Raw genomic sequence first — 20,040 nt, 5'->3', positions numbered from 1 at the left:
ACCACTGTGGAGAGCAGGCCAGGTCGAATGCGGACTTCAGCAGCCTTGTCCACTGCACTGTATCCTGATGGCCACTGATAAGCATTGAAGATCAGCCTTTCTTGGCAGCCTTCCCAGGCATGTGGTCTGAATCAGCTTCCAGGGATCCCAATGTCCTTTCCCTTTTGGCTGACATATGCTCTGTGTCCTCAGTGACCAGATCACGTTTAAATTTCACTTTGGAGGAAACATGGCTGAATAATGAAGACAGCTTAGTTTGCTTCAAGCAGAGTGTCAGCCCTAGGCCTAGCTCTGGCACGAAGGTTCTCCTGGAGTGATCAGATGAGGGAAGGCAGTGAGTCTTATACCAGTAATCGGAGTATTTAATTCTATGGCCAAAGCCCTGATCTAAAGATGGGCACAGGACCCCAGACACATATGTCAGTTATTGTGCTTATCATCAGATATTTCAGCTTCTTCTTATAGTCCCAGTCACCTAGCAGTGAGGAAAAGCCATATTGCTAGTTCCAGCTGATTCAAGGGGAGAGGGAGCACTGTTGGTCCCTTCTAAGCTGAAACAATGAAAAAACCCATGACAAATTCTCTGCTGCAGCAATAAAGAAAACACTAAGTTCTTGATTGTATAGCTTTAAAATGGTGGCATGTCTATCATCCCAGACCCTTAATAACCACTGACACACATTACATATACTCATGTAATATGATCAAAAACCAAACAGCACTGTTAACCTTGGATTTGCAATTGACCATTAGCCTAGCATAACTGGCCAATCCTGACAATTGTAGACTTCTTATTGAACTTCCAGTGTTCTCAGGAAAGATATCTCCCTCTTGCTCTGGCACCACAAGTAGGAAAGGTGTTTTGAGTATGGAAATTCCAGCAGCCATCTTGCCTCAAGGAGGAGAATGACTATCTGAAAATGAAGCATTTTAAAAGCAAGGCATGCCAAGAGATAAAGGCCAAGCGTCCTGTATTTGAGTCCTTGGATATATTTGGGAACAAAGGTTTATTGACCCTTTCTATCTCAAAACAATGTTAGAAAGACATTCCTGCTTTTGCTGATGCTAATTGGAAGTGTGTTTTTCCCTGTACAATGATAAAAATACTCACAAGCACAGCCCTTTCTTGTGAGTGACTCACATGACAATCTGGACATAACTTGTTTCTCCTTAGAGACTCCTCCCCAGAGAAAGCAAGACTGCATATCAGAGTGGGGCCCTCAGGCCAATTTGCTGCCCCTAGAGAGCATAATTCCTCTATATCATGTACCCATGTTCCCTACTAAAGTATAATTATATTCTCTTTTCCCATTTCCTGGGAAGTAAGGGTGTATTAACAGCCAGGTGCTCCTGTTTGATTAACTCAGAATTCTCCTGTTTGATGATAACCACCAAATCACAAAAGGCAAAAACTGCCAATGATTAAAAACTAAGCAAAGACAGTCTGAGTATAATGGCCTTGCCTTGCAGAGGTAATACAGAGAAAATAGCACTGCCTTTATTCTACAATAATACTCTCTCTAGGTTTTGATTTGCTTTCCTTCATTTCCCAAACACGAGTTTGGACTTTTGGGGAAAAATCCCAAGGGTTTTGTGGTTTTCCCTCTGGTAGAGATGATGAGTGTACATTGACTCACCCACAGTCTCTCTTTTGTTCCCTGTGTGAGCCAGAAAGGAGGCCTGCCAGAGACCTCTGCTTGGAAAGAGTCTGTGGTCATGGAATTGTACCAAGATGATGGTCCACCGAGGAGTCAAGCCACCAACATTGACCTCAGCTCCACGCGTTAACCAGCAATGCCAATCTGACCAGCTCCCTGGGCTGGGGTGAACGTCATTTTGATGTGACCGGAGCTGACCTTGCTCCCCACAAATCCTAACACATGGTTCCTCACAGCTCCCTGAACTGGCCAGAGCCTCCAAACTTAGAAATGGTCAGTGGTCTTGAGAGCAAACTCAGAATTTCTTCAACTTTGACCACTACTGTGAGTCAGTGGTTAAAATGGAATCTTCCCAAAGGGCCTTCAGGTACTAATTCAGGAATTCAGCAAGATCTAGAAGACTGATGGCACTTAACAGTGTAGAAAGTCAAATTCAAAGTCTCAAAATATTCCTGATTGCTTTTCTTTAGCAAGGGCATAGACATGCACATCTCTATGTAAGTATATATAGTTGACCTGAAAGTTATCATTAGATGAACTCAAGTTTCATTTTCTTAGGCTTCTGGTGAAGATCGTTGAGGAAGCTTTTCTCTTCCAAATCTGGAAATCATTGACCAAATCTGGAATACATTAAAACCTGTTCCAAAGAGATTTGGTTCTCCATTGTAAGTATTGCTAACTGGGATAGTACATGACTTGGATAAAAAGAAGTAGGATACTTTGATAATATTTTCTCAATTATATTTCTCATTATTTTTAACAATTATAATGTTAATACAGCATATTTATTAGCTGATGAGATAAGATATCCTCTATATATATCTACTTAGAGAAATCATGAATTTCTTGTAAGGGGACTAGCCAGCCTATATATTCACATTTTCTCTGAAATTCTGGCCATAAATCATCTTTCACCACCGGGTGCCAGCCTTCCATAAAAGCTGTCTACACCAGATATGGCTGGGGCCGTCCCATTACCTGGCATATCACCTTGCCCACCTTGGATTCAGCTGCAGCCCATACCAGACCCTTTTCATGGCCTCAATCCAGCTGCTGAATGCCTCACATAGTTCCACATCTGCCTAGGACCTTCTCCCAAGTTGCTTACTGTGCAACAGTCTGGGAGTGGGTGGGGTAAAAGCTTTGGGGGCACCTCAGTGGGCAGGACCTGAGTCGTGGAGCAGTCTATTCTTCTGGGAGGGCAATTGTGAGTGAGCGACCTTCTGCAAGATGGGAGGTCTCTGGATAACGCTCATATACACTGGCTCCTCTTCCTTGTTTGTCTTACTCCTCTTCGCTCTTCTTTTCAGTTAACTGGAATCACCTCCCAAATCAATGGTTTATGTTTAGAGTATAACCTCAGACTCTGACTCTGAGGGAGTCCTAGCTAAGTAAAGTCTCTTCTGTTGCATTGGGAAGAATCTGGACTTTGGAAATACTTGATACAAGTTATGTGATTGTGGAAAGGATTTTAAAATCTCTTGTACTTTTATTTTTTTTTAACCTGCAAGTTGAAAATAACATTACCTATATTCCAGGATTATTATATCAGTCCTAATTGAAGGGCATTTCCTTTGGGCAATGGTGGCAAATCTCTGGCATGTGTGCTTCTTTGGGCTATTATCATTGAAAGCTCTAAATGGTTCACCATCGCTGCCCTTGGGAAGGTTGAATCTGTCATCCTACATATTTCTTCTTTTGGCCAAAAATGTGCAAGAGCTTCAGGTCACAACGGCCCAGCTCGTTGGAGAGGGGGAGGATGTGAACGTAAGTCACTGTTTACTGGAGTTCCTGAGTCACTTGCTAAGTCATCTCTTTGGGCCTGGTTTTATCTTAGGTACTAAAGCCACCAGAAACCAAAAATTCTTCTCTTGGAGCATTAGGGCAAAGCACAGTGATAAAGGAGATAGATTATTTTAATAATGCCTATAAATGAACGGCGGTTGTTACAGAAATGCTAATAAAAATGCTATTTAATGTAATCATTTTTGCCTTTTCTATTCTTTTCTTTTTAGAAGAAGGGTCATAAATATCCAAATATAGCATCCAGCCTCCTGACAACCTGACTTTATTGCTGCGAATGTTCTTCACTGATAACATTTGCCTGGCTTTGACACAGAGCCTGACTCTGTGTTTCCGTTTAATTTGCTAATATGGACAGTAAGTTTCAAGGAAGTGATAAAAGTTGGAGATTGAAAAGTCACCATGCCTATTTGCTGAGGTTGCTGGGTAGCAGATTTTTATGCTCATCGGGGGTGCAAGGAAAAAATACTGGGCCGAAATTTCAGGCTCTGAGTAGTCCTGTCCCCTCTTTGTGCTTCCTGTGTTCGTCCAATCCCAACTTTGTGAGATGGGCACAAAGTGTGGCCCAAGCCCCAGCAGCTTTAACAACACGAGGGAGCACAATGTAACAGCAGAATCCCAGGCCAGCCAATCGGAATCAGTATTTTAACAAGGCCGCTGAGTACTCCACCTGTCATTATCCGCGTAGTTTAGGACACCCTGACTGACTAAAGAAGAGCTGTTGTTTGCTGAGCCAGAAAGTAGGTCCCCTACCTTATGACTGGGGTGAGTGCCCACATACTGCCCAGGATGGCTGCAGCACAAATGGAGAGCAGCTCAGAATGCACTCTCATGTGGGAAATGAGTAACGGAACACAAATTAGTAGGTTAGGGGTCCAGAGGACAGAGGCAGGGAGACATGGAGCTGCCTGGGCTTTCAGGTAAGAGGTGCATAAGCTATGATGGCAATTTATGTCCTATTCCTTCTTTCCAGCTGCCTTAGGAGGCCTTTGAGGGAGCCACGATTTTGTTTCAATTCCTAGGGCAGCATTACAGTTGAAGTTCACATATATACATCATTTTAGTGCTCAAGTATGAGAATTCTCTGGGCAATACATACACAGTGGAATTTTCTCTTCCTCCTTCGCTTTTCAAGGTCTTGTGGAGTCAAATTTGCCTTTATTTTGCATACAATCCTTGTTGAGACTTACCCAGAGAATACATCTTTATCTAGGGATGCATGTGAGCAAAGGAGGTAACTGCTCCTGCTGGACCTTTCCCAGTTTACTGCCTCCCAGGCTCCCACCCTGGATGCTTTCTGATCCGCAATGCTAACTCGGGAGAAGGGTGGGAATGTCTACAAGTCCAGGGAGGCATTCGAAGCAGAGCTGTCTGGACCACGCACGGAAAGAAGAGCTACCTCTGTGATAAGGGAAATCGAAGTGGTGCTTCAGGGAAGGCTAGCAAGAACAGGAAGGTCCCCAAAAAAGAGTGGGGTGCTCAAGCAGAGGCACATGATGTGTAAGAGATCATGTGTCATTAATGGTTTGGGTGCTGCGTCCTTTCTAGCTGACATACTACAAAATTATTCTACTGCTGGTCAAAGTACTTTTGGAACTTCATTAAAACCTAAATAAAGTGTATTATTTTGCTTTCCATCAGAGAAAGGAAATCTTCATGTTTTGAGAAAAGATTTATTTTAAAGATATCAAAACGTAAGTATAAACCAAGAGTACTTTTTAAATCAAGTTAGCCAAATAACTGACACTTTTTTTGAACAACAACAACAAAAAAGGGCTAAAACTTATTTTCTTAAGTTACTCTGGAGCAAAGTGACGGACCGTGTCAGCTTTGTTGGATGGTTATACCAATTTAATTGTTGATAATACCCACAATATTTCCCAAAGCGCCTGAGTGTCTGTGATAAACTGTGATACCTGATCCTGCAGGCAGTTCCAAAGGGAAGAAAAACCATGCACAAGCAACAGCAGGGCTGGGGATTAAATGTCCAGTTGTCCACTGTGACTACTTTAAAGGACAAATTGATATAAAGTCTAAGTTTCTAGTGGGTTGGCTTTTTATAAAATGCTCAACTCATCTGCTTTCTATACTTTTCTTGGCTTTATTGTAAATTCAGGAACATAGGGCTAGCTGGCAGCGGAGCTGTGGGATGGCAGTGACTGGCAGTGGACGGTCCTCCTCTCTTTCACACATTGTCAAGAAGAATTTTTATGAGTTTTCCTCCTGTAATTATCCTCGATATTACTGACTGCAACTAGACTTTATCTTGTGAGGGGAAAATAAAGCAGCTTATGAAGTGTAACATGCCTCGGGTCCTGAAGTTTCCCAGGAATGGCTTTGAAAGGAGGTATGGTTTTCTTTTGGGGAGCAGGATAAAACCAGAAGGTGTGGATTGAACCATGATACTATAGAGGGACCTGAGAGGAGAGAGTATGTGAACTATTGCTCTAAGGAGAGCAAGTTATTCCAGCATGTTACCAGTGTGTTACTACCTAATTCCCCACACACGCTATCTGCCTTCTCATATGGGAGAAAGATATGGTGTCACTTCGTAAATATGGCCTGAGTCATTATCATAATACACTTTCCCGAAAGCCAGAGAGGCAAAAATACTTCAAGGGGACTTGTGACTATTGATGTAACATCATAAAATTGTATTAGAAACGTGAAGACATAATACTGATATTTCAGACTATTTTAGGCTAAAGAATGTAAATAAACAATGTTTCAACTAGAAACATCCCCAACCTTCTGATATCAAAAATAACTTTGCAATAGGCCATATATCTAGGGGTTCTGGCAACAAAGAATTTCAGAGTGCAATCACTAACCATAGTGATGAAGTACAGAATCAAAATAACACAATTTCAGCTATTTTTAGAATTCTTTTCTCCCAAGGAAGTCAACAGAATGAAAATACTTGACCATTTTCCCAACCCTGGCTTTCTGTGAGAAGGTAGTAGAGAGAGGATTAGGTCAGGACAGGTTGGAAGCGTAAAAATTGCTTGAACAAGTATTTCTTGTCTGACCGTTGTGTGCAAGGCAGGGCATGATGGCTGTGCATATATATATTAGAGCTACCAGTTCCACTGTTTCAACTTCCTCCACCACTTTTCCACTTACCTTTCTCTGTACAAGTTCCCTAATGTAACAGTGGCAATCACAGGACATTTTCTCATTCATAAGAAACACTTAAAGGTCCCTCAGTGTCCACTGAGAAGTGGATCCAAGGCCCCTGAGGAAAACACAGACCATCAATACTTAAGTCCCTCTTATCAAATGACCTACTAGCTGGATATAACATATAGATACCCTCCCAAATGTTCATTTCTAATGACTTGTATCACCTGATATGATGTAAATGCTTTGTCGAATTGTTTCACTATATTATTTAGTTGAAAATGATAAGAAAAAATTATGTATGTGTTCAGTGCATTTTTTCCAAATAGTTTTGATCACCCAGTAGTTGAAGCCAATGATACAGAACCCACAAATACAAAGGGTCGACTGTGCATGGCACCAAATAAGTACAGTACTCACACACTACAGCTAAGGGAAACAATAGATCTGCTCTGCACATAAAAACATAACTGCCAAGTAGGGCAGCCGACCATAAATAGGAAATGGTAGCTATGGCAAATGAAATGAGTAAGATCTTTAACTTCTTCATGGAGGAAGTGGGTTGGACCAGAACACTGACCCAGAGGAAGAAGGAGAGGTGGTTGCAGAGAGTTTCTGTGAGGCTGGAAGGAAGTGAATTGCATTCATGTGACGAGGGGATGTGATGAATAATGATGTGTGAATAAGGGGATGAAGCTAAGGGTCCATACAAGAGGAGCAGGATGGAGAAGAGTGGCTAAAGTATTTGGGGTTAGCTGGCTATAAGTTAGGATTTTAGCATAAAGTTTGTTTAGTTCAGATAAACTCAATGCCTTTCTGGGTACCAGTGATGCTGCTGGGAGCTTCACAGGGCAGGGACCAGCCAGGCTGAAGGCATGAGGACTTGTACCAAGAATATGAACTATTCTCGGGCATTTTCTCTTTGACAAGAGTTAAGTCAGAAGGTCTGGAGTCAGTATCTGGAGACAGCTCACCTGTGGATGCAGCCAGACAGGAGAGGCTCTGCTTAGCTGGTGGTAGGGGACCCTCCAAGAAGCCCCCACATGCTCAGGGAAAGACAAAGACTGAGGTCCAGCCCAGGACTGCTAGAAGGAAAAGGTCTTAACGAAAGGGCTGGCTATTCCATTTTCTCTGTTGTGTTAATAGTATTCTCCATTGGAATATCCTCCATGGAACAATACCGTGTTTGATATCTACTTGTGCTGGAGATAGAAAAAATACAAAAGAACAGTTCTCAAACATCCTTAGGGATCTTGCAGTTGGGATGGGAGAGAGAGAAGAGTGTCTGAGGAGAGATTCTTGTTTAGAAGAAGTCAAATATGTGTGGCTGTGCTTGTTTGCTGATAATCAAGTGAGTAATGTGGATAAGGTGCTACCAAAATTCAAAAGAGACTCAACCTGCAATAGGTATGGACACTTGCTAATTACTTGTTTTATTATGAATGAGAATTTTCTATTTGGGGGGGAGCAATCCTATAGTAGGTTAAAGTATAGAACAAATTTAAAAATAAAATTCAAAAATGTTCATATTTTTGCTTTGATGCAAAATTCCATCTGGATCATAGATATGAATAAGCAAAGATATTCAATAATAACTACATATATCTAATGCTTTGAATGAGGTACTATGGTATAACCACATCACATTAGCTCATGTAATTCTTTTTTCCAGAACTGAGAATTGAATTCAGGGCCTTGGCATTGAGCTACATCCCAAAGACATTTGTACTTTGTTTTTAGACATGGTCTCAGCAAGTCACTGAGTTGCCTAGGCTGGATTTGAAATTGTGCTAAGACTACAGGTCTGTACCGCCATATCTGACCATCTCACGTAATTCTTGCAAATTCCATTAATAATGATTTTAATTTATTTATAAGTGAGGGGGGGAGAGAGAGACTTAGAAAAATCTATTTCACTCACTGAAAGAATTGCTTTGGGATAAGCAATGCCTGTGACTATGCTCAGACCTGCTGTTTTTTTTTTTTGTTTTTTGTTTTTTTTAATCACCGTTCCCCTCACTCTTTGGAGACTTATGCTTGAGTAGCTTCAGTTATCAGACCCTTTAAGCTACAGTTGAGATGCATGCTGGACATACCAGGGTTGGACAGTATGACACTGCAGTAACTGTCCCAGGTTCAAGTTTACCAGTGTTGTTCAAGTACTTCTGTTAGACATTAGTGGGCTCAAGGGACAAAGAAGGACTCTGAAATAGCATGTGTTGCCAGCTAAATAAAGACTTCAATGTACAATGCATTTATAGTCACTTGCTAGGTCTCAGACTCAAAGTGGTCCTGCAAAGCACAGTGACATTTTAAAGTTACACATTGTACACACTGCTTCTGAAAAGTGGCCCTCTAGTTGGCTAGCTACAGAACAATGTACACGGCACTCCTGGCTGCCACAGACGATGGTCCAATGATACCAGGAAAGGAAATGTTCTTCAAAGACCCGCTTGCCTTGGGCTAGCACCTGGTTTGCATTAAGAATGCATCTTTCCTAAGCTTCTGATGTGATTAAAGCCTCTGAGGAAACACTGACCACTTAAAAAGGGACAGGAAGACATTTTGTAACTCCAAAGTAACTTCTAAACAAATATTGAAAACATTACAATTCTCTTAGTTCTCTGAATAGCAAGATTAACTTGTACGTGCATAGAAGGTGCCTGAACAAACTTGGGACAGATGCCTTCATGACACTGCTTGCCTTCTCTCTGAAAGGAGTGACTCCATGTCCTTTACAATAAATTCTGCCTCTACTTTTGTTCAGCATGTGTGCCTCGGCTAACTTCTCTCATCAAGGGCATGAGGAATCCAGGACCAGGAAAGGCGGGGCTGGTTCCTCGATGCGTCAAGACCTGAGAGGGCTTTCCTATCACTCATCACCTGCATTGCCCAGTGCTGGCCACTGCTGTGCTGTGGAAACCCATGTGCAACTCCAGGAAGAATCCATGCTGGCTCAGGCCTGTCTCTTCCTCAGGTCTCTGGCCCCTGTCAAAGAGACTGGCAGCTCTTCTGCTTACTAGCTGTTTGATCTGGACAAGTTGTTTAACTCTCTGTTCATCAGTTTCCCTATCTTTATAATCAGGATAGTAAAAGTACTTTCCTCTCATGGTTACAAAATTGAATGAGTAACAGCAAAGTCCTCAGAATAACACCTAGCACATAGTAACTGCTAAACCAATGTTTGTTATTGTTTCTAGATCTTCTCCAGTGTACTTAGGGATAGTGAGGTCTGGAGCTGAACCACTGTTTAGAGACCATAAATAATTATGGATAAGAGCAAGTTGTAACATGGTTATAGAACTAGATCAACAAGTAGCTATTTTACAAGTAAAGTCCTGCAGTGTTATTGAACTGTGACTTGGGTTTCTTTATCAATCAGGAAGTGAAGGAAATGGAAGCCTGGCAGGGCTGCCCAAAGGAAATGCAGCACCTTGGTTTGCACATTGAGTTAAGTTGTCATAAGTGCTGATCTAAGTGAGATCTGTGGGCCACTTGCCTGAGTATTTTTGAAAAGGTTAATTATAGGATCTTGCTGATTCAGAAGCCCTGGCAATCTATTCCTTATTCTCTTTTCTTTTACTAACAAGCACCTGAAATGACTGTTAGAGAATGACTGATAGCCTGGTTGTCATTCATGCAAGGACTAAGAAGATCCCACCTGGACTTGCAGAAAGACAAAAGCAACCATGGCAGGTATACGAAAGTATCTCAATTCTAGGCCTTCAGAGCATCAGCTGGCCAGAGAAATAATAATGTACTCATTTCAAGGAAACTTAAACTGAGGAAACACCTCTTATCATCTTGGGATTCAAGCTAACGTGTTATCAAATCAGTAGGAAACTCAGAACAGAGCATGGGGGTTAACAGCAACAGAGTGTCAATGGCAAAGAAATCCACTTTCCTCCCAAAACTCACCTCCTCAATAATAGGAATCATGAAAAGCAGCAACATTGTGGTTCATGACACTGGAAGCCAAATGATGGGCTGCAATGTGAAATATGGACATGAAACCACAGAGGCGATTGCTAAATGGCTTAGGAAAACAGTGCTAGACAAAACCAAGAATATACAAAGCCAGTTCACTTGCAGGTCTCTAGACAGGATCAACATTGGTGACATGGAAAAGATGAGAGAGGTGATATTTAACATCTACATAAAACTCAGGTTTTCTGGGTTATGCTCCCACCCTGCACCCTGGGAAGAGACAAATAATCTTTCCACCTCCTTTTTCAGGAACTCCCAGAGGATATGCTGATTGAAACAGGGGAAAAGCTAAGAAAGAGGAAGACAGGGATTTGAGGAAATGAGAGATCACACAGGAAAGAGGTGAAGGGGAATCCCAGGATGAAGGCAAAGGGAAACCCCCAAACAAAAGCTCTGCAGAAAGAGTATCAAGGAAGGAGGCCAATGCAGAGAACAAGAGCTCTAGAGGAATGTCTTCAGAACAGGATATTAAAATTTACAGCTATCTGATGAGCTCAAAGATATGAAATAATGTATGGAAAACCATTGTATCTAATCAAAAGAAAACATGGCAGAGACCTTGAGAAAAAGAACCATCCTTAACTCCAGGAAAAACAAAAGGTGATATAAAATAGGAAATGTAAACAATGTATATCATTTGGCTTAGAGGCAGTGATCAAGGATAATGAAAACACTGAATATGGATGTAACCAAACATAATAATCATATTGCAGGAATATGAGAGCAAAAGTCTTCATCTACTATAATAAAAATTCAGTTGATTATGCCAAAATTATGCCAAGATAATTAAACATAGGAATAGCATTGAGAACTGTAGTAGTAATACTCAAAAACATGTCTAGCAGAACTAAAAGTAAAAGCCTTTGGGGAACGAGAAGGTGGAGGGTGGGTGTGTGTCTGAAATCTGCTTTCATTTTTTTAAAAGACTCGAAACTCTAAACTTTTATAAAGTGTAATGCCGTAACGTAACGTGTGTTAATCCTGGAGAAAAGCTGTCAGAGTTCACATTCTAATGACACTACTGACCAACCCTGGGCCTTGGGGAAGCTCCTGGTCCTTTGTGTGACTTTAGTATGGTGAGGATGACACAAACAGTTGTGGCATGTGCCCAGAGTCACATCACTCTCATAAAACAGTTTGGAAGTTAGCAGCTAGCAGCGTTAAGTACGTCTTCCCCATTAGGATCTCACTTTTAAAATTATGTTAATGTACTACTTTGGTATAGAGCAAAATCAGGCCCTTGTGCTGTCCACTTCCTTGCTTAGGATCAGGATATATGAATGTACTGCTCTCTGAACGGTGAGGTTCCCTACAGCCCAGTTCCTCCCCCAGTCTAGATGAGGAAAATGACAAGTTCGAATTGGAAAGAGGCTGAGTTCACTTAGGCTGCTGCTAAATCCAAACAGCTTATTGGTACCTTTTCCGTTCACTCTAGGTGCAATTGGCTGAAAATCAATCGTAATAGCTGATGCAGCTGGAACCTGATTTTATTTCTTATGGAGGGCTATCTGCGGGACTCCTATTAGGAGCAAATAGCATCTGCTGACTGTGTCCTGAAGCATCTCAGGCAGGCACCCCACTAAATGATGCCCACCTGAGACCCCTGAACTCTACCTGGAGTACAGCTTCTCTTTATCACATCCTGGGAAGAAATCCATTGATGTCACCAAAATACTGAAAACTGTACCTGGCACTGGCCACGGGAGTGTCATCTTTCCTTCTTCCTGCCTTGAGGTGATTTCCTCCCTCCCTTTCCTCCCTAGCTATTTACTTAGACTGGCTCCCCCTGAGGATTACAGATTATATTTCTGTGCAATGTCTTGTTTTAGTGGTTGAAACAGCAATGCCATGCTTTGAATAGTTTTCCCAAATTCCTGTTAAAACCAAATGCCCACTATGCTGATGTTAACAGGTGGGCCCTCTGGAAGGTGATTAGGTATCAGTAGGCCATGTTGTAAGGATTTGGCCTCAAAAGTTCATTGAAAGGTTTCCCCTTCTTCACCATAAGAACTCCTAGAAGCCACCGTCTAAGAGCAGTGGGTGCCCATCAGATGCTACGTCTACTGTTACCTTGGTCTTGGACCTTTCAGGCTCTAAACTGTGAGGAAAGAAATGAATTTATACTGTTTATAAATTATTCAGTCCAAGGTAATTGATTACAAGAGTCAAAATAGCCTAAAACACACAAGAAAGTGCTTCCATGGCTGCTTTTTTTGAGGAAGAAGTTGAGAATCTTTTAAGGTGCAAAAAGTGTTTGTCAAAGTTGTGCTCTGGATTTGGAGCACTGAACAAGAAATTAAGTTCAAGGGTAGGGGAAAATTTTGCAGTGGTGAACTATGTGTGAGTGTCTCATTAAGGAGCCCAAAGCTGTTTAGCCCCTTGGAAGGCTGAAGAAAGCTAGGCCACTCCCTGGCCTTTGCTGAATCATTGTGCTGTGTTCTTTTGGTCTCTGTATTTGAAATGATAATAATAGTAAGTTAGAGTAAGGGGAGCTAAGGCTGTGGAATGATTCAGAGAGTGTCTGAGAATGAGGGCCTAAGCGTTTCGTAAAAATGTCTTTGACAAAAACTTCTTTTACCAAGACAGGTGAAAGAGGTTCTGTGGTTCTGGAAATTATGATGTGCGTATTTTGGGGGGTTATGATGAAGCTCACAAACTAGTGAAAATTTATGCCCCCTTTAAAAGGCTATTTTGTGGTTTTTAATGGTAGAGCCATGACCCACAAATATGTAATGAATAAACATGTCTGAGATTTAACTCCTTAGTTAAAAAACTAATAAAGTACATGTCAAGGGATGAAAGACATAGGTAAATAATTGAGTACGTAGACCATTACATGTAGGACAAAATTGAATACATGTTTATATGATTTTCATTTCTGTGAACAAAGTAGTTTGCATTACTTCAAGTCATCCGTTGTTTACAACTTAAAGAGTTGTGCCTTCATGGGAAGATAGCTCGGTCTACCAGACACCAGCAGTCTTCTTTTCTTTTCTTTTCTTTTTATGGCTAGTTCAGTCTTTCATAAACTTTCCTGACACCTCCTACAACTTAAAAATTCCCTTTGATTCTCAAAAGGAGAGCCTCATAGCCCTTCCCCTCTTGTATCTCTAGGCCAGTTAAATCACAGATATGCATTTACAGTGATCAGAGAACAGTGCCTAGGTTGATCTAAAATATGGAAATGAAAGCATTGTAAATGGAATATAATAAAGTTAAAAGTATAACTAGCAGTCTCCACCCCGGTTAGAACTACCAAGGAGTGTCTTTTGAAAAAATATCAATACTGTCAGGAGTTGTGAGGCATGCCTGTGAACCCAGCACTTGGGAGACTGAGGTGGGAGGATCACTTGTTTCAGGCCAGTTTGAGCTTCATAGTGAGTTAAGGGCACTGGAACTACAAAGTGAGACCTAGCCTCAAAAAAATTAAAATAAAAAATGAATGCTGTGTTTGCTTAGCATACGCAGGACCTGGGTTCCATCTCCTGCATGACAGAATACCAGTGGTGCGTTGCAGCTCTGCACTGTAAAACTCTTCCAGCGGTGTCCCCGTGGGCCTGTAGGTAAGTACCATAGGTCACTATGAGGTGGAGGCTTATTACTCAGTGTGGTCTCAAAACCAGAGCAGGGCAGCCCTGGATGCTTAACAAGCGGGCCAGGTCTCCAGCACACCTGGCCTTTCTGAATCAAATCAGATCCCAAATTAACCAGACCTGGAGTGCATGGAATATACATTCTAGCTCAGTTCAAGGAGCTCTGTTCTCTCAGGAGGTCTTTACACAAGGAATCCCTGGGTGGCTCATCTTGTGTCTATTTGTATGGCCTGACCCAGTGCTTCTGATGCTTCTGATTTGTCAGGAAACACCAGTTTCCTGCAGGTTCCCAGAGGAATCTGCTTGGCAAGCTCCTGCATACCCTCTGGGGAGCAGGAGTGAAAGCTAAGGAGGCTTTAGTTCTTTGGGGTGAGTCACACCATCTGCTGGCTTCTCCATCCCACTGAGCTGCGTGGTCTCCCAACAACTAAACTGTCACACCCCAGACTCTCCAAGATCACCCTAAAAATAAGCTTTCAGCCAAGCTTGGAGATTGTTTTGTAAGCACAGTTCAGGTCCATTCCACAGCCCCTTAGGAACCTCTCTTTTTGGGAGCCCCCTCACTGATACTGAGGCTTGAACCCAGGGCCTTGCACTTGCTAGGCAAACGCTCTAGAGCAGCTCTAGTGCAGAGCACACACCCAACTCTTTTTTCTTTATTTTGAGACAAGATCTTGCCAAGGTTGCTCAACCTGCCCTCAAATTTACAATCTTCCTGCCTCTGCCTCCTGACTAGCTGGGATTACAGGTATGCACTCCCTCTTGGAACACTTTCTTAGGAACAAAATACCAAAGCCACTCAGAATTTCCCGAGCCTTTTACAAAATTTTCTCTTTTTTTCCTTCCCTTCTTTCAAGAGTCCTAGATGAATCACAATGGCTTGCATTTAACAGCACACCTGTTATCCTGAGGCAATTTCTTTTAACAATTCACTGACCCTCCCTGCTCCCCAGGGCACCATCAGGGGAGGGTTTATTAACTTCATTTTATGGATGTGGCATCTGAGGCTAATTTACCTGCCTGAAGTTACTCAGCAGGTTGGTACTGAGACCTGGTCACTGTCCACAAATGACTTTTGAACAAAAAGTCATCCGTTCTTCCAGCTGCCCTCCTGGGAGGAAGCATCACTGAGGCAGGGCATGAGCCTGCCGGGTGGTTCACTCAAAAGATAGGCCTTCAGGCCACGGGCATCAACTACAGCTGGAGATGACCAGCAGCCCAGTAGTAGAGGGTGTAATTAATGCTCAGCTCCAGAGAAAATGAGTGGGACACACAGTGGCCCAGCTGGGGGGTACTGGGGACTCCAGGGCCGGAGCCAAGGTGGTACCTGCTTGGAAAGGGTGCACATAGGAAGCAGGCAGATTTTATGGTCCTCATCCCCTGTTCCTCAAAGAGCTGGCTTGGGGGTGCTTTCTCAGGATGCTTGGGAGGATGAAGGTTTCCTTTGCTTTTTTTCATCCAGTTCATTTTGTCCACCTCCCCCTCCTATCTCTAGGCTCCTTGCTCCTTTGATCCTGCCCTAACAATGGTCTTTATTTTTCTCCCCTCAGCCTGATCCAGGCCACTGCCAATAACACACTGCCTATTCAGACTTTTGATAAGGGCTCCACCTCTGAGTAATGGAAACTACCATTAGTCTTCCATCATGGTGAATATTCTCTGCTCTCTTGAAATGTTTGCTTAATATGATCACTTTTTATTGATGGCTGATGTTTACTAGGAATTTTCCGTGTGGTAGGTGAAGGGATCTTTTCTCCCTCATTTGTACGGTTAAGAGTTTGGGTTCTCTAAAATTGAAGAATGAATTTTAGGAACAACAGAGGTTAAGAGCAGAATATATTTATTGAGAGAAAGAAAGCTTCTATCTATCTGAGAGAGGGACAGAAAGGGTCCTGAGTGGGTTGCCAGGGACTCTGTCTTTTTTAGAGACTTTTATAGAACAAAACCATGAGTGAGGTGGGTCCAAGGTGGGGAAAACTTAGGAACTCACAAGGCATGAGATAGGACAGAATTATGGCTAACCAATAAGATTAACTGCTTGGGTAAAACTGATTAAATTGGGGACAAATGGGGAAGCAGTCACATAGTAGCAAGCAGGCATGCTTAAAGAGCAGTGATTTCCCCTGGGGGGTTGCAATGGTGACTCCTGGCTTCCTCTGGGTGACAGAGACCTATTTAGAATATCAGTTCCTGATGCTTATCCTTAGGAAGTACGTGGGTGCATGTGATTTATCTTTTGTCTTAAGGCCTGGCCTACAGCGGAGATGTCTGTCTCCCTTACAGTTGCTAGGCATCTGGTCTTCGGCACTAGCTCCTTGGAGGGCCCAGCCCTGTCTGACTGCATATAATATTTCTAACTCAGTTGCCTGTAACAGGATGATAGGTTACAAGTGAGCCATGAAACGAACAGAAAAGTAGCACAGGGCACAGAGCCGCTTGCTGGCCAAAAATTTTGTAAAGTGATCAAGTAGTGTTTCTTATCTCCTGAAACCAGAGATCTTCAGAAAGTAGAGGTAATATCAGCAGGTATAATAGGAAGATGATAGAAGAAGCAGCCAGGGAAAGCATGAGACTATCTTTTCTACTCCAAATGGTATTTCAAATAGGTAGCTCTTGAGAGTGCCATTCAAAAGGCATAACTAGGAACTAAGACCAAGTGTCTAGAGTCACTATCTTTCCCTTCTTCAAAGTCCTCTCTGAAGAGAAACAGACGATTGAAGGGAGACTGAGGTATTAAAAGTTTTAGTTTGGAGAAAGCATGTGTATTGATCTCACAAATCTTCTTACCTTGAGATGCCCATGATGATGAATTTGATGGTTAAATGATGGTAAATATCTTTGGTCTCAGTGAAAGGCTAGAGTTCTACACAAGTGTCAACTTGAATGCAACTCAGTCTAAAAGCAGTGGTCCATTTCTCTAGGCAGAACATGAAATGAGGGCTCTGTGGTCACTTTCCTTCTAGTGCAACAGAGGACCCCAATAGAAATCATCCTCAAGTGGAAGTCAGGTGACTGGGACCCTTGGCCAGGGCCCAATATGTATTAGCAATAGAATTTTGGCCAACTGATTTTATCACTGAGTCTGCATGCTGTCATCTGTGGAGTGTAGATTGTCATATCACCAGTTCTTCCTATTTCAGAAAGATTGGTTCTGAGGATCATAAAGATAATAAAAAATACTGAGACAATTTGCATATCAAAGACTTAAAATAACCAATAGACATTATATTTATGATAGTTTAGAAAGGTCAAGAATTTAAGGGGAGTTTAGCTGAGTGGCTAATTCAGGGATGTTGAAGGCTTAAGTAGGACTGGAGAATCTGCTTCCAAGATGGTGTGTTCCTGTGGAAGGCAAGTTGACACCGGTTTCTGGCCAGAGGCCTTAGTTCTTCATCATGTGGTCCTCTCTGTAGCACAGTTTTCATGTCCTCATGCCTTGCAGCAGGCCTTCCCCGGGTCACTAAGTCAGCCCTACCCGGTATGGAGGGAGCTACCCAAGAAGGCAACACTGAGAGTCAAGAAGCACTGGGGACCTTCTGAGAGGTCATGCTCTTGGCTCTTTCTGTAAGTGTCCTCAGATTTATTGTTTTATCTGACAGCATCACTGTAATTTAGAACTACAGCTCATCCCAGAGATCATTTTGGCTAAAATTCAGGCTGTGTCCCAGCCCAGCAATTCTGTGTCCTGAACTTATGACTCCAAAAATGTATTATTTTTTCCAGAGGTCATTTGGAAGAGCACGGCTGGGTAGGGAGGAGTACGGCTGATAAGAGGGAGAAGGCCAGCAAGAGTCATGGAGTTCTAGAGGACAAGGAGGAAGCATTGTTGGAGAGGCTCAGAGCAGCTTCAGGACCACTCGGTGAACTGATATAATAGCTGAGCCAACTTTAGCCAGTAGTTTGCATTCCACTTTAGCTGAACTTTAATCATTGTGGCCAACAAAAAGCAAATGTAAGCTTGATTTCCTGTGCCTTTTCCGGCTAGGCGTCTGTAACGGGGTCAGTTGTCACGGAAGGGCTAGGGAAGGGTGGCCCACGCCAAGTGTTAGGCTCAGCAGCCTCCTTTCTGCCTCATGCACTGTGTGTCCCCCCCGCCCCCACTTGTGAGTGACATGCAATCAAATCTTGGTGAAATTTCTCTAAGGTGTGCAAGCGTGTGTATCCTAGTCAAGATTTTGTCAAAAAATACCAGAAAAAAACATCCTTTGTATTTCTGTGGTAGATATTTTATCCATAATGACTTCACTCTTACAGATATTTATCTAATACTACTACATGCCCCAGAACATCATGAGACATTGGTGAGAGCAGAGGTGGACAGAGTGAAAAGGCATTTTGGGGAGGACAGAACATTAAAGGGTCTTGTTCTCAGTCTCTACCATCAGCAGAGGAAGTGGGACAGATGGAAAGGTCGAGACAGGACAAAGGTATGCTGCTGAGGAGGAGCCTGGAAACTGAATGTGATTTTAACCTCTTGATGGTCAGCCCCTCTTATGACGCACTGGCTACTCCTGTGAGCAGCCAGCTCCCTGAACCAGGCATGAGCAAAAGCACACCTTTCCACCTTCCTTCCTGCTCCCTGAGTACCCTTCAAAACCTTTCCCTCCTGATTCACGGCACCTTTTAAAAGCTCCTCTGATGTTCCCAATTAAAATTTATTACTCCTGTGCTTCCTTAGACATTTGCATTTAACTTTTCAGAATTCTGTAATTGTTCCGTGTTCATTGAAGGGGGAAAAAATCCCAACTATTACCTACAAGTAAAGAATCAAACTTCTAAATTTATTATAGAAAAGTGTATTTCATAAATATATCTCTCTATAAGATATAGTTGTATACATGTGCTTAACAAAATAGAATTATTTTTATTCAATAAAATGTATAAGGAATTATGAATACGTAAATATTCTGAAGGTCCTTACATACCAACCGAGAGGATCTAGGAATATAACTTTAATTATTGATAGTATTCTTTGATGTATTTTAGAGCATTGTTCAATTAATCGTTTAGATTAATTCTAATATTAATCTTGGCTCATATATGTTTATACAATTGCCCAATAATGGATATTTGCATCCTCAACTCAGGAATCAATTTAGGATTACTAGAACAATTTGAACTTATCTTTACTTTTATATTTATATATTCTTATATATGTATTCTCATTCAATAATTGTCATTTTAATTATTTTTCATAAATGTGTTAACATCAGTTATTTGGATATTAATTCTGCTGTCACCACCACTTTTTTTTCCTTTTTAAGGCAATTTCCCCATACTAGTGTTCTTTCTTTTTATTTCTCATTGACTTGAGGATTTTTTGAGCATTGTTTTTTCAGAAAAGATAAATACTATTGTGGTGACTGTTAGGCATGTTCCTTAAATTTCTCTGGCCTTCAAACATGAACAGTTATTTGGCTCATCATACAGGTGTGGTCCATAATCCTTTCTCTATCAGTAAGTGTTATGAAAGAAAGTTGTTGACCATGTTTTTAAAGTTTTATTAATATTCTGTTGTTATTGTTTGCTTATTTATAAAATATTTTTTGAGCCATAGAAAAGTAACTAGGCAATTTAAAGCTTTTTTTTTTTCCTTTAGTGATAAGTATTGAATTTAGGTCCTCATGAGTGCCGAGCACATGCTCTACCCCTGAGCTACACTCCCAGCCCAAGACTCCTACTATTATTTTATACTATTTGGTATTTTCTTGATGTATGTAAGCTCAATTCTTACTCATATCAAGAAAGTTTTCTTAAACTGAGTGTGGTGGCACCAGTTTATAATCCCATCACTTGGAAGGCTGAGGCAGGAGGATCACTGTGAGTGTGACACTAGCCTGGTCTACAAAGTCAGCTCAAGGGTAGCCAGAACTGCATAA

Source organism: Cavia porcellus, unplaced genomic scaffold (assembly GCF_034190915.1).
Source record: "Cavia porcellus strain 051 isolate PalLab524CR breed Dunkin Hartley unplaced genomic scaffold, mCavPor4.1 scaffold_11, whole genome shotgun sequence".
In the NCBI taxonomy this organism is placed as follows: Eukaryota; Metazoa; Chordata; class Mammalia; order Rodentia; family Caviidae; genus Cavia; species Cavia porcellus.
Note: the sequence above shows the minus strand (reverse complement) of the source record.